At 33.9% G+C, this 15,536-nt stretch overlaps 1 pseudogene; it reads left to right on the forward strand.

Moving 5' to 3' along the window:
* The first annotated feature begins 2,981 nt into the window (after nucleotides 1-2,981).
* LOC134704966 (uncharacterized) lies at nucleotides 2,982-5,284 on the forward strand (annotated as a pseudogene).
* The last annotated feature ends 10,252 nt before the right edge of the window (nucleotides 5,285-15,536 follow it).

Below are 15,536 nucleotides of genomic sequence, written 5' to 3' on the forward strand. Positions count from 1 at the left end.
TATCCTTTTCCGAGTTCCATGAACCGTGAAATTGGGTAGTAATCTAATTTGGCATTAAAATTAAAAAGATTATACTATAGGGAACATATGTACTAAGTTTCAAATACTACCTTGACCAAAAACTTTAACATGAAACTCCAACTTTCATTTTCTATGTTCAGTGGACCATGAAATTGGGGTCAAAAGTCTAATTTGGCGTTAGAATTAGAAAGATCATATTATAAGCAACAAGTGTACTAAGTTTCAAGTTGATTGGACTTCAGCTTCATCAACAAGAGTGCACACGCTGAAATGTCTTGCCTTCTTTACTACTCTATATATAATATGTTGATAGTCCTAAACAGAAAACTTTATTACAACTGTCATATAAACTAAACATAACTAAGAAAACTAAACATTGACCAATGAACCATATGAAAATTAGGTCAAGGTCAGATGAAAAATGCCAGGCAGACATGACCAGCTAACAATTCTTCCATACAACAAAAATAATTGACCTATTGCTTATAGATTAAGAAAAACTGAACAAAACACAAAAATTTCAAATTGAGCAATGAACATTTAAAAGGAGGTCAAGGTCAAATAAAACCTGCGCAACTGACATATAGATCATAGAATATTTCCATTCATCAAATATAGTTGACCTATTGCATATAGAATTAGAAAAACAAAACAAAAACTCAAAAACTTATTTTTGACAACTGAACCATGAAAAGGAGGTAAAGGTCAGATGACACCTGCCCGCTAGACATGTACACCTTACAATCATTCAATTCACTTAATATAGTAGACCTATTACATACAGTATAAGAAAAACAGACCAAAACACAAAAACTCAACTATAACCACTGAACCATGAAAATGAGGACAAGGTCAGATGACACCTGCTAGTTGGACATTTACACCTAACAGTCCTTCCATACACTGAATATACAAGACCTATTGCTTATAGTATCTGAGTTATGGACTTGACCACCAAAACTTAACCGTGTTCACCGATCCATGAAATGAGGTCAAGGTCAAGTGAAAACTGTCTGACGGGCATGAGGACCTTGCAAGGTATGAACATACAAAATATAGTTATCCTATTAATTTAACTTTACAAAAATTTTTAACTTTTTTTTAAGTTGATCCATGAAAATGAGGTTAAAGACATTGGACATGTTACTGACGGAAACTTCATCACATGAGGCATCTATATACAAAATATGAAGCATCCAGGTCTTCCACCTTTTAAAATATAAAGCTTTTAAGAAGTGAGTTAACAACGCTGCCAGATCACTATCCCTATGTCGAGCTTTCTGAACTAAATTCGCAGGCTCGACAAAAACTATCTTGACCGAAAACTTTAATCTGAATGGATGCACAGACGAAAGGACGAACGAACAGAGCCACAGACCAGAAAACATATTGCCCCTCTACTATCATAGGTGGGGCGTAAAAAGTGTGTAACTGTTGACTATTTATGAGTCTGATCATAACTCAGCAAAACAATACAATTGAAAACAAAACAAAATTCAATCTTTAAATTGTCATTCAAGCACGATTAAAAAAGAGTGATAAACTGATTTCCTGGACTGATGAATGGAAAGACGGCGTGCAAACATTAAGTCCCCTTCAACAGAGGACCAAAAATAAAGAGTATTACTACCAAATATCAAATCAATGTCTTCAAGCACAAAGAAAAAGTATGGGAAACTGATTTGCTGTACTGACTTTGACTGCAGGGTACTACAAATAAGGGGTATTTATGCCAATGAGATAATTATAAACCATAGTTAAAATAAAAATGTGTCCCTAGTACATAGATGCCCCATCCACACTCTCCTTTTCTATGTTCAGTGGACTGTGCAAATGGGGTAAAAACTCTAATAAGATAAGGAAGATTATACTATAGGGAACATATGTACTAAGGGACGACCTCAAAAGATCAATGTAAGATTAAAAAAACGTATTTCAAATAGTTTGGGGGTGGGGGTTGAACTGCTGCAAGATTTGGTTATCCGACATTGCTTTTTACATATATCCATATGGGTCAATCAATTTTCCCCAAATTAAGTGAAGAGGGGGGTAGAGGGGTCAGTGAAAATACTATGTGAATTAAGTTTTTGTGTCCTTCATTGAACTTTTGATGTCGTCCCTAAGTTTCAAGTTGATTGGACTTCAACTTCATCAAAAACTACCTTGAACAAAAACTATAACCTTAAGTTGAACATAGACAAACAGTAGGACGAACAAACGAACGGAGTGAAGAAAGAACGATTGGATGGAGACAAGGGAGACACAGCCCATAAAAAATAATGCCCATGAATGGGGCATAAACGGGGCATACAACTTGTACAGATTTTTTTACAAGAGCTAAACCATGAACATGAGTTCGTATAACAGACCAAAACTTTATAACATTAGTCATCTAAAGACAAAGTTACAATCATGAAAATTTTATACTTTCTCTAACATAATGCTTATAGAAAAAGTTTACATTGTTATGTAGAATTCCTATGTCTTGCAATATGCAACTTTCGTCTCAGTCAAGACAAGAATCGATAGTAAATGTATATTTTCTTATTTATTCTAATCAAAATGTGAAAGAGGCTGTTTGTAAGATTTTTAACCATGTATCATCTATTGCACAATTCTTTAATAAACTTTTGAAAATTATTCTACAAAATCAAATGTATTAAAACAAGGTGTTTTATAAGCAGACAGATTAAGGAAGTTTTTTCACGAAATTTCCCAAAACACTTAATCTTAAAACTCCTTGATGCTTTTTCCTGTGTTTGAAAAACAAAATACTTCACTTCCATCATTTAAGTGACATCTTATGCAATTTGCTTCTTTAGTATATACCCCCTTCATAAAAGTACAGGAATTCCAATGAGCATAATGAGATACTTAATGAGGAAACACTATTGTGAAGGTTATATAATTACTTTAAATTACTTAATACAGTCATTTTCTCATAGTTTTATAAACTAAGCTTAACCAAGGATGGATTTTGTTTTTAAACTATGCCTTATATTTTTTATACTGAAAGTTGTTCAATCAAAGTCTATTCGAAATGACACAGATGCTGATAGCAGAGTGGACTTAATGGAAAGTTCCATTGAAAAAATGGAGCAAAGGATATTTAATCTGACCAATGAGGTTACAAAGTTAACTAAAAGTGAGTTGCGTTTTTTTGGTATCTTTGGAGCCCTTTTTCATTGACATATTTTTTTCATATGGCTATTTATAGTATTGCAGACTTTTACAGAAAAAATACCACAAGTGTGCATTCGGTTCTGAAATTTGGTTCTTTTTCAGTTATTTCATAACTTATATGGAGATTTGGTCACTTGACTTGCAAAATGATTAAAAACACTTATGTTGAACATGCAGAATTGTATATGTTTATAAAATTTACTTTCAGTAATTGTTTTCTAAGTGACTTTTTTCTATTCTCTTTTATTTCATTTTTTTGTATATTGAAATAATTAATTGTTTTTCCATAGTTTATATATGTATAGGAATTGTCTATGTAAACTTATAATGTGCTCTTACTATTTTCAGGAAAGAATGATGAACATGTAATGTTCTATGTGACACTATCATCTGATACTGCACTCGGCTTTAAATCTATAGTGATTTTCAATGAAGTTCAGTATGAAGAATGAGCAAACTTCAACTCTGGAGACGGTGTCTTTGTATCACCTGTTTCTGGTGTCTTTATGTTTGCTTGGACAGTAAGAACCACTAGTGGAAAACATATTAATGCAGAACTTAAGGTCGATAATGTTGTAAAAGCAGAGAACCTACTAAGTTTAGGATCTTCAGCTGGACACATTCAATCAACTCAGTTTATGATTTGTCGAGTGAAAAAAGGTGACCATGTTTGGATTCAAACAGGACCTGATTATCATCATGACTAGCGAAAATACATTCGATGAAACTTATGGCAGTATTTTTTGGACGAATTCTATATCGAGTATAGAATCCCACAGCTTACTAAGTAACATCAAACATTTTGTTTAATTTGTAGACCACTACAAAATTTTTGTTTCAATGTGAAAGTCTTTTCATGAAAACAAGAATATATAAGATTAAATAATTTGAGATGAGTTTAAACAGCTTTTAAAGATACTTAACAGTTAATGGAATAACAGAGACGTGACTTGTACCACATACAGACATTGTGTGGAATAAAATGTCTAATCCAGGCAATTACGAATTAGTATGATGTACAAATGTAGGGGTTGGAATAAATGTGCCCTCTGCATGAGTACAAACCTATGGGGATTAGAAACGACTTATCAAGGCAAAAAGAGGGTGTATAAATCATTTTTGGAGTTATTAACGAGGCATTTAACCATGAAAGTTAAAGGTCAATTAATTGAACCTTGAGATCAACGGTAAATGTCATAATGATATTAAAATTGAGAATAGAAATGGGGAATGTATCAAACAGACAACAACCCGACCATAGAAAAAACAACAGCAGAAGGTCACCAACGGGTCTTTAATGTAACGAGAAATTCCCGCACTCGGAGGCGTCCCTCAGCTGGCCCCTTAACAAATATATACTAGTTCAGTGATGATGAACGCCATACTAATTTCCAAATTGTACACAAGAAACTAAAATTAAAATAATACAAGACTAACAAAGACCAGAGGCTCCTGATTTAGGACAGGCGCAAAAATAAGGCGGGGTTAAACATGTTTACGAGATCTCAACCCTCCCCCTATACCTCTAGCCAATGTAGAAAGTAAACGCATAACAATACGTACATTTAAAATTCAATTCAAGAGAAGTCCGAGTCTGATGTCAGAAGATGTAACCAAAGAAAATAAACAAAATTAGACTGTTATGATATCTGAGTCATGCCTATACACTGTATGCCAAATAAAAGTCAATGTATAAACACTAAATAAGTGTAGACCGGGACAAGTGTGTATGAAAATAAAATTCCAAAAAAGAAGAAAATAGTTATGTTTGACATAATGAATCCATTCATTTCATTTGAAGCCAGCGAAAATTGACAAAGACAAGTGAAAACGGAGTACAGAATAAACTGATGTTTCTTTCACGATGAAATGGACTATGGTTTGAATGATTTTACAGTAGTAATTTTGAGGCCCTTTATAGCTTGTTGTTTGGTGTTAGCCAAGGCCCCGTGTTAAAGGCCGCACATTGATCTATAATGGTTTACTTGTATAAATTGTTATTTGGATGGAGAGTTGTATCATTGGCACTCACACCACATCTTCCTATATCTACGGAACATTTTTGTTATCTGTAATTATGATGTGAATACTGGCAATGACTTGGTTTCACTTTCCTGTCGGTGTCAAATGATTTGTGAAATAAAATGTAAAATGCATGTATGTTATTAATTTGCATTTTGTATTTTTTCGTTTTGTTTTTGTGTTTTTGTAATTTGTTTATCAAAATGAACTACAGTTATAATTGGACATGCAAGTTACTAATAAGAGTATATAAGTTCGGGTTAGGGTGAAGGTTGTCGCCTGTTTAAACGTTTACACATGCTGCGTTTGTTTGCAACTAGTAAGGAACCTGTTCAGTGGTTGTTGTGGTTCATACGTGTTCCTCGTTTCTAGTTTTTTTTTATTTAATGATTAAATCGTTGATTTTCCTGTTTGAATTGCTACATTAACCACTTGTGTGTCCTTGATAGCTTGCTGGTCGGTGTAAGCCAAAGCTCTGTGTTAAAGGTCGTACTTTGACCTATAATTGTTTACTTTTTACATGTTGTGTCCTGAAAGGAGAGTAGTATCATTGGCACTCATACCACATCTTCTTATTTCTATAAATGTTGCAAAAGTTATTTCTTTTGGGTGGATGTGTATGTTTAAGCGCGGATTCATATAAGATGGATTCTTACAGGATGCACCCTTTTATTCATTCATTGTACAATTTAATAAATATAATAAATGAATTAAAACGCTTGATATCGTGGGTTCTGACACCGGCCTGGTCAAACTAAAGACTTAAAAATTGGTATTTGTTGATTTCCGTCAATCAATTGGCATTAAGGGGTAAGAACAAAAACTAGTCAGATCGGAGTGTCAAGTTAGGGTAATATGTCTCCCAACGGACTGTAACCTTTTAAGCTATAGCACGCTAAAAATTAATGAATCAAACAACCCATGCAGCAACATGATGTCCAAAAGTTAGCACTTTGTGTAAACATGAATTATTATTGAAATAGTAACTTTTATGAATTAACTGTTAACAAAAATGTATATATTGTTTGCAAAAACTACGGATAATATATTCAGGAATAAATAACCTTTATTCACCAAAAAAAATCGGAATTTTGAGCATTTTATGGTCCTTTGACATTTTTTTATTCGACCGTCACTGATGAGTCTTTTGTATGCGAAACACACGTTTTACAAGCAAGATATCTTTAATTATGATGCGTTTTATCCCTTTCATATGCAATACTTGTTTTATTTTCTTTGACGTGTAAATCACAGTGTGGGAACGGAACTGTACGGTTAATAATTTGGTCATTCGGGAGACTGTCAAGCGGTGCTCCGACATTCGAAAAATAACAAGTTGCTTGATGGAAACTTTGACGAACTCTTATGTTCCTATTTAACGTTTCTGCTTCAAGTTTTGATAGCTTAAACATTCTTTATGTAAATATGAACCAATAAAATAATAAGAAAGATATATGCATCGAAACGTTTTCCTTAGAATAGTAGAGCTCCGTGTAAAACAATCAAAATGGTCACACAACAGCGATCAAAAATGTCAAATAAACATCGAAAAATCAATGTTTGCTACCTGAATTTTCACATGTACCTTTTCTGATATATAGTCTTACCTGTCTGAAAGTTTCAAAGCCATTGTCCCGGTAGAAATCCAAATATATTCATTTTCTCCAAGTCGGATATTTTTATTGACTGTACAATCGCTCGCAAATTGACTGTAATATCACTCGGAGCCTTCCTGTACAATCACTCGGAGCTTTTCTTTTCATCGTTTGGCCAACTAGACTATTCCGAAAGGAGGGTAACCTACTTAACCTTCTTATGACTTCACGGTCCAGCTAGCAAGCAAGCTAGTCAATGCATTTTGCTGTAATAGTTTCTAGTGGCATATGACTAATTATAACTCTTAAGTAGATAATGCTAAACTTCTTCTGCCACATTCATGATCAGTTTATGTTTTCCATGATACTTTTGTCATCTAAATATTTATTAAAACTACTGCAATCCAATACAATATATGTGTTATGATTTTTCCCTCCTTTTTCTGTTACGATTTTTGGTATTGTTATCGATTTTTGTTTTAACCTAAATTACACACTCAAAAGTGTTAATGATTTTTGAACGTTTTAATTATTTGAATGGCTGCAGCCTGCATTAGCGGATCTGGTATGCGGGGAGGGGGAGAATTTGGTGGTTGAAGCCTATTTTTTTTCGATTTTTATGGTGTACCGTGGTTTGGATCCCCCTTTGTAGAAAGGCGGGATCCGCACCTGGTCTGATATCGCCAATGATAGTATGATGATCCGATTATTCATCTGATGTTTATAGTTTGGTCTTGTGCTGTGATAGTTTTGGGGAGAAATGAGCGCACACAAACATTTTTACCCTTGCCAAATTCTTTATGTACCTGTTGTAAGTCAAAAGCTCGTAGTTCAGTGGTTGTCGTTGGTTCGTGTCTGTCATATATGTTTTTCGTAAATTGTTTTATTATGAATTAGGGCGTCAGAAAGGTATTGATTCTTATTTTTCTTTTCGGGACCTTTTATAGCCGACTATAATTGCTTAAATCCATTTATTTTTTAACTTTGACAATCATATCACATCTCCTTATTTTTATGTTGAAAATATAAATGTGGTTTGATAAAATGTTGTTTTCCCTAAATAAAATCAACTGTTTCGTTCGTTTGTCGGATGCTATAGTTGGGAAAATTAAAATGTTCCTGAATCGTGACATTGATATAAAAAAAAATGTTGAAGAATTTTGTGTTTTCTCTGTCTTTCAGATAACAAGTCCTCTCCCATCCTTGATAAAATTTAATTTTACTGGAGCTTTTTCTACCAGTAGCTACATGTATAGCTTGTAATAAACAGACATCTCATTGTAATTATACCACATCTTCTATTTTAATATCATGTTTATTGACATATACGTGTCTTTTCTTGGGTCAGTGGTTAGCTACCACAATTCCACATTCGAATTCCTTGTTATACCAAATTAAAAAGTGTTGGGTATGTGTAGATACACCATAAGAGAGGCTAAATTTCACGATAAAGCTTTGCTTTAAAATTTAGTTCATCCTATGGTGTATCTACACATATAGCCAATCACTTTTTTATTCGGTAAATGACATGTGTCAAAGTTATTAACTGATATCACAGGAAAGAAAATGTGTTACAATGTAGTTTCTTGCTAAAAGTGTGAGGTATCTAACATACACCTCATGACCATTTTCAATCTTCTGGTAAACCAATCAGAGGGTCGATATGGAACTGTGGTGTATGTGTCGATTCCCTCACACTTTTTCAAACAAACTATGGTACATATCAAGTTACAATATCCCGATCCTGTGCTGAAAAATTCTTTGTTGTATTGTTCAAATATGTATTTATTATTTTTCTAAAATTGCTGGTGAACAATATATTAAGTAAAATTCAAAACTTGCCAATTAACTTTCCAGAGAATCTTTTCGGTATAAATAAATATTTATTTTGTACGAGGATTATTTTCATTTTTATTTAAGATTAGATTCTTAACATATTTTGTACTGTCCTTTTCTTTTTGTCTTGTATATTTATTAAGTAGATGTTTGTTTATGTGTTACATATTTGTTTTTCGTTCATTTTTTGTACATAAATAAGCCGTTAGTTTTCCGAAGTCGTTTTCCATTGTTATTTTAACATATTTAAGGTCTTTCCTTTTTCTATAAGGAAAGACCTTACTGTATTTCTTCTGATTATTATTATTATTAAGGTCTTTCCTTTCTTAAATGGAAAGACCTTACTGTATTTCGTTTGTTTATTATTATTATTATTATTATTATTCTTTTTCTTCCGCCGATTTCAAAGTTAATCGCCAAGAAAAGTACGCAAGATATCAAAATGATCTTTGGTACCAAGTATCGGGTTAATAAAAGCTATCTTGTATTAGGGGCACCGAAGTGTACTAATTACTTTATAGGAGTTATCTCCCCAATTACAAAAAACACTGTTATCGCTATAACTCATAAACTATAAGACTTAGCGGCAAATGTTTTTTTTTTAAATGTTCCTTGCCAAAAGTTACAACTTCAAATAACTTTAACCGAAGCGATCCAGTGACCTATTATAGGAGTTATTTCCCCTTGAATATTTAAATTTTCGATATGCATATAAATCTCATGAACCGTAAGTCATAAAGACTGCGGGTCTTCAGATTTGAGTTCATTGGACCAAAACTAGAAAATATAGGTCAAGGTCAAAGGTCAAGGTCATATTTTAGATTTTCAAAAGTTTTTCATTTCCCTATAACTATTGAACGGTTATAGACACAGAAAAATTAAGCAGTGAAAAATTATTGGTACTTCAAGGGGCAACTTTTTTACATTATGACTATACTGATTTTACCATTATGTAAGGGACATAACTCCCATTGATGGTTTTTAAAAAGCCATTTTTAGGCAAAACTCTTTAACAAAAGGTCCTTGACCCATACGGTCTTTTGCAATGACCTTGTGGAGCAATGACCTTGACGAAGGTCACAAGGTCAAAGGTCAAGGTCATCAAATTATGTGTTTTTTGGCACTATTTAAACAGTTTTATGTGTGTTTGAATTCCAACCACTCAATCAATCAATCAATCAATCAATCAACCAATCAATCAATCAATTAATCAATCAATCAATCAATCAATCAATTAATCAATCAATCAATTAATCAATCAATCAATCAATCAATCAATCAAAGCAAGTTTCCGTTTCATGTGTTTAATACGGGATCCAAGGTCTCTATTTACGCTTGTTTTAATTGAAACTTTCCAACGTGTTTAACCAACGTGTTTAACCAACATGTTTAACCAACGTGTTTAACCAATCAATCAATGCATGTTTCCGTTTCATGTGTTTAATACGGGATCCAAGGTCTCTTTTTTCGCTTGTTTTGATTCAGCCTATCCAACCAACGTGTTTAACTAACGTGTTTAACCAACGTGTTTCACCAACGTGTTAAACCAACATGTTTAACCAATGTGTTTAACTAACCAACCAACGTGTTTAACTAACCAATCAATCAATGCATGTTTCCGTTTCATGTGTTTCATACGGGATCCAAGGTTTTTTTTTCGCTCGTTTTAATTGAGCCTATCCAACCAACGTGTTTAACCAACGTGTTTAACCAACGTGTTAAACCAACGTGTTTAACCAACGTGTTTAACTTGTAACCAACGTGTTTAACAAACTAACAAACCAATCAATCAATGCATGTTTCCGTTTCATGTGTTTCATACAGGATCCAATGTTGTTTTTTTTTCGCTTGTTTTAATTCAGCCAATCCACCCAATGTGTTTAACTAACGTGTTTCACCAACGTGTTTCACCAACATGTTTAACCAACGTGTTTAACTAACCAACCAACGTGTTTAACCAACCAATCAATCAATGCATGTTTCCGTTTTATGTGTTTCATACGGGATCCAAGGTTTTTTTTTCGCTTGTTTTAATTGACCCTATCCAACCAACGTGTTTAACCAACGTGTTTAACCAACGTGTTTAACCAACGTGTTAAACCAACGTGTTTAACCAACGTGTTTAACTAACAAACCAACGTGTTTAATCAACGAACAAACCAATCAATCAATGCATGTTTCCGTTTCATGCGTTTCATACGGGATCCAAGGTTTTTTTTCCGCTTGTTTTAATTCAGCCTATCCCACCAACGTGTTTAACCAACGTGTTTAACTTACCAACCAACGTGTTTAACCAACCAATCAATCAATGCATGTTTCCGTTTCATGTGTTTCATACGGGATCCAAGGTTGTTGTTTTCGCTTGTTTTAATTGAGCCTATCCAACCAACGTGTTTAACCAACGTGTTTAACCAACGTGTGAAACCAACATGTTTAACCAACGTGTTTAACCAACCAACAAACCAATCAATCAATGCATGTTTCCGTTTCATGTGTTTCATACGGGATCCAAGGTTTTTTTTCCGCTTGTTTTAATTCAGCCTATCCAACCAACGTGTTTAACCAACGTGTTAAACCAACGTGTTTAACTAACCAACCAACGTGTTTAACCAACCAATCAATCAATGCATGTTTCCGTTTCATGTGTTTCATACGGGATCCAAGTTTTTTTTTCTCGCTTGTTTTAATTGAGCCTATCCAACTTACGTGTTTAACCAACGTGTTTAACCAACGTGTTAAACCAACGTGTTTAACCAACCAATCAATCAATGCATGTTTCCGTTTCATGTGTTTCATATGGGATCCAAGGTTTTTTTCTCGCTTGTTTTAATTGAGCCTATCCAACCAACGTGTTTAACGAACGTGTTTAACCAACGTAATAAACCAACATGTTTAACCAACGTGTTTAACTAACCAACCAACGTGTTTAACCAACCAACTAATCAATCAATGCATGTTTCCGTTTCATGTGTTTAATACGGAACCCAAGGTCTCTTTTTTTCTGATTTAATTGACCCTTTCCAACGTGTTTAACCAATCAACGTGTTTAACCAACATGTTTAACCAACGTGTTTAAGCAACGTGTTTACCAACCAATGTGTTTAACCAACCAATCAATCAATCTATTTCATTAATTAATGCATGTTTCCGTTTCATGTGTTAAATACGGAATCCAAGGTCTCTTTTTTTCCGCTTGTTTCAAGAGACCATTTATCAAGTGTTTTATTAATAAACCAATCAACCAACTAATCAATAAATTAATCAATCAATATATATGATATTATCATTTATGACAGAATAATTAAAAGAAAATGGAAGGAAAGACCTATCAATTATTCAAGAAGAATTGAACTTTAATATTGTTCTTACATCTCTTCTGAAAAAAAAATCCACCTCCTTGTTATCACTTAAACACTGAAACTACAAGTCCAATCGGTCCCAAAATGTACAGTCAGCAGGGCATACATGTACTAAAGGTTCATAAAACAACTTGGTGCCGATATCTCTCAAGACTTTTCCTAGAGAAAATAAATGGCAATGCCGTAAAAATCGCTTGCTAGGTCCGTTAATCTCAGTGAAATCCTACAATAAAAATGTCCGCTCTTGGATTGGAAAACTTATCTGTTACAAACTGGTGCTGAAAAATGTACATTTTAAGAAAATAATCCTTAAAAGTGTTTTAAAGTTACACCGGATCAATTAAATCCAAATCATGCACTGCTGGTGAACTGTGATAAAAATGTCAATTTCCTACAATGATAAAAGAAATTACATTGTGTACATTCCATCTCTATAGATGTTGTCTGTCCAACGTCCCGACCTAAAGAGAAATAAAAAGACTAAGTTTTTCTTAATATAAACACGCGTCACGTGGTGTCTCCTCAATCTGGCGCGCGCGCTGGACCTAAAATAAAATAAAAACTTTCCAAACTAAACATGAAACTTCTCCGGTACCACAATACTAGACCCCTTACAGAAACAAACAAACCAAACAAACAAACAAACAAACAAACAAACAAACAAACAAACAAAACAAACAAACAAACCCCCCCCCCCCCCCCCCCAATCAATCTATGTTTCAAAGGGGGAAAGACCGTTTACAATTGCTTTTTAAAGCAATTGATTTATATTATTGTTCTTACATCTCTTCTGAAAAAAAAATCCACCTCCTTGTTATCACTTAAACTCTGAAACTACAAGTCCAATCGATCCCAAAATTTACAGTCAGCAGGGCATACATGTACTAAAGGTTCATAAAACAACGTGGTGCCGATATCTCTCAAGACTTTTCCTAGAGAAAAAGAATGGCAATGCCGTAAAAATCGCTTGCTAGGTCCGTAATTCTCAATGAAATCCTACAATAAAAATGTCCGCTCCTGGATTGAAAAACTTATCTGTTACAAACTGGTGCTGAAAAATATACATTTTAAGAAAATAATCCTTAAACGTGTTTAAAAGTTGCACCGGATCAATTAAATCCAAATCATGCACTGCTGGTGAACTGTGATCAAAATGTCAATTTCCTATAATGACCAAAGAAATTACATTGTGTACATTCCATCTCTATAGATGTTGTCTGTCCAACGTCCCGACCTAAAGAGAAATAAAAAGACTAAGTTTTTCTTAATATAAACACGCGTCACGTGGTGTCTCCTCAATCTGGCGCGCGCGCTGGACCTAAAATAAAATAAAAACTTTCCAAACTAAACATGAAACTTCTCCGGTAACACAATACTAGACCCCTTACAGAAACAAACAAACAAACAAACAAACAAACAAACAAACATACAAACAAAACAAACAAACACACCCCCCCCCCCCCAAATCAATCTATGTTTCAAAGGGGGAAAGACCGTTTACAATTGCTTTTTGAAAGCAATTGATTTATATTGTAAAAAGGCCTTTTTAACCATTCTGTTCCGTTAATACAAAAAAAAAAAAAAAAAATCCCCGAGACCCCCTTTTGCCCCCCCCCCCCCCCCCCCCATTTTTTTTACCCTCCACTTACAACTGAATGTAGTTTGTGTGCTATCTATCCTATCAACGTTAAACGAACGACAACTCCAGTTTTTTCCCTATTATTAAGGTCTTTCCTTTCTTAAATGGAAAGACCTTACTGTATTTCGTTTGTTTATTATTATTATTATTATTCTTTTTCCTCGTCCGTTTTCAAAGTCAAAAATCAAGAAAAGTACGCAACATATATAAATGATCTTTGGTACCATGTATCAGGGGTATAATATCTATTTTGTATTAGAATAACCAAGGTTTACTGTTTACCTTATAGGAGTTATCTCCCCAATTACAAAAAACACTGTTATCACTACTCCTCATAAACTATAAGACTTAGCGGCAAATGGTTTTTTTTAAAATGTTCCTTGCCAAAAGTTACAACTTCAAATAACTTTAACCGAAGCGATCCAGTGACCTTTTATAGGAGTTATTTCCCCTTGAAAATTTAAATTTTCGATTTGCATATAAATCTCATGAACCGTAAGTCATAAAGACTGCGGGTCTTCAGATTTGAGTTCATTGGACCAAAACTAGAAAATATAGGTCAAGGTCAAAGGTCAAGGTCATATTTTAGATTTTCAAAAGTTTTTCATTTCCCTATAACTATTGAACGGTTATAGATACAGAAAAATTAAGCAGTGAAAAATGATTGGTACTTCAAGGGGCAACTTTATTACATTATGACTATACTGATTTTACCATCATGTAAGGGACATGACTCCCATTGATGGTTTTTAAAAAGCCATTTTTAGGCAAAACTCTTTAACAAAAGTTCCTTGACCCATATGGTCTTTTGCAATGACCTTGTGGAGCAATGACCTTGACGAAGGTCACAAGGTCAAAGGTCAAGGTCATCAAATTATGTGTTTTTTGCACTATTTGAACAGTTTTATGTGTGTTTGAATTCCAATCAATCAATCAATCAATCAATCAATTAATCAATCAATCAATCAATCAATCAATCAATCAATCAATCAATCAAACAATCAATCAATCAATCAATCAATCAATCAATCAATCAATCAATCAATCAAATCAAGTTTCCGTTTCATGTGTTTAATACGGGATCCAAGGTCTCTTTTTTTCGCTTGTTTTAATTGACCCTTTCCAACGTGTTTAACCAACGTGTTAAACCAACATGTTTAACCAATGTGTTTAACCAACCAATCAACTAACCAATCAATCAATGCATGTTTCCGTTTCATGTGTTTCATACGGGATCCAAGGTTTTTTTTTCGCTTGTTTTAATTCAGCCTATCCAACCAACGTGTTTAACCAACGTGTTTAACCAACTTGTGAAACCAACATGTTTAACCAACGTGTTTAACTAACCAATCAATCAATGCATGTTTCCGTTTCTTGTGTTTCATACGGGATCCAAGGTTTTTTTTCGCTTGTTTTAATTGAGCCTATCCAACCAACGTGTTTAACCAACGTGTTTAACCAACGTGTTTAACCAACGTGTTTAACCAACATGTTTAACCAACGTGTTTAACCAACCAACCAATCACTCAATGCATGTCACGTTTCATGTGTTTCATACGGGATCCAAGGTTGGGTTTTTTTGCTTGTTTTAATTGACCTTTTCCAACGTGTTTAACCAATCAACGTGTTTAACCAACGTGTTTAACCAACGTGTTTAACCAACATGTTAAACCAACGTGTTTAACTAACCAACCAACGTGTTTAACCAACCAACCAATCAATCAATGGCTTGTTTTAATTGAGCCTATCCAACCAACGTGTTTAACCAACATGTTTAACCAACGTGTTTAACTAACCAACCAACGTGTTTAACCAACCAACCAATCACTCAATGCATGTCACGTTTCATGTGTTTCATACGGGATCCAAGGTTGTTTTTTT

This window comes from Mytilus trossulus, chromosome 2, assembly GCF_036588685.1.
Source record: "Mytilus trossulus isolate FHL-02 chromosome 2, PNRI_Mtr1.1.1.hap1, whole genome shotgun sequence".
Taxonomy (NCBI): Eukaryota; Metazoa; Mollusca; class Bivalvia; order Mytilida; family Mytilidae; genus Mytilus; species Mytilus trossulus.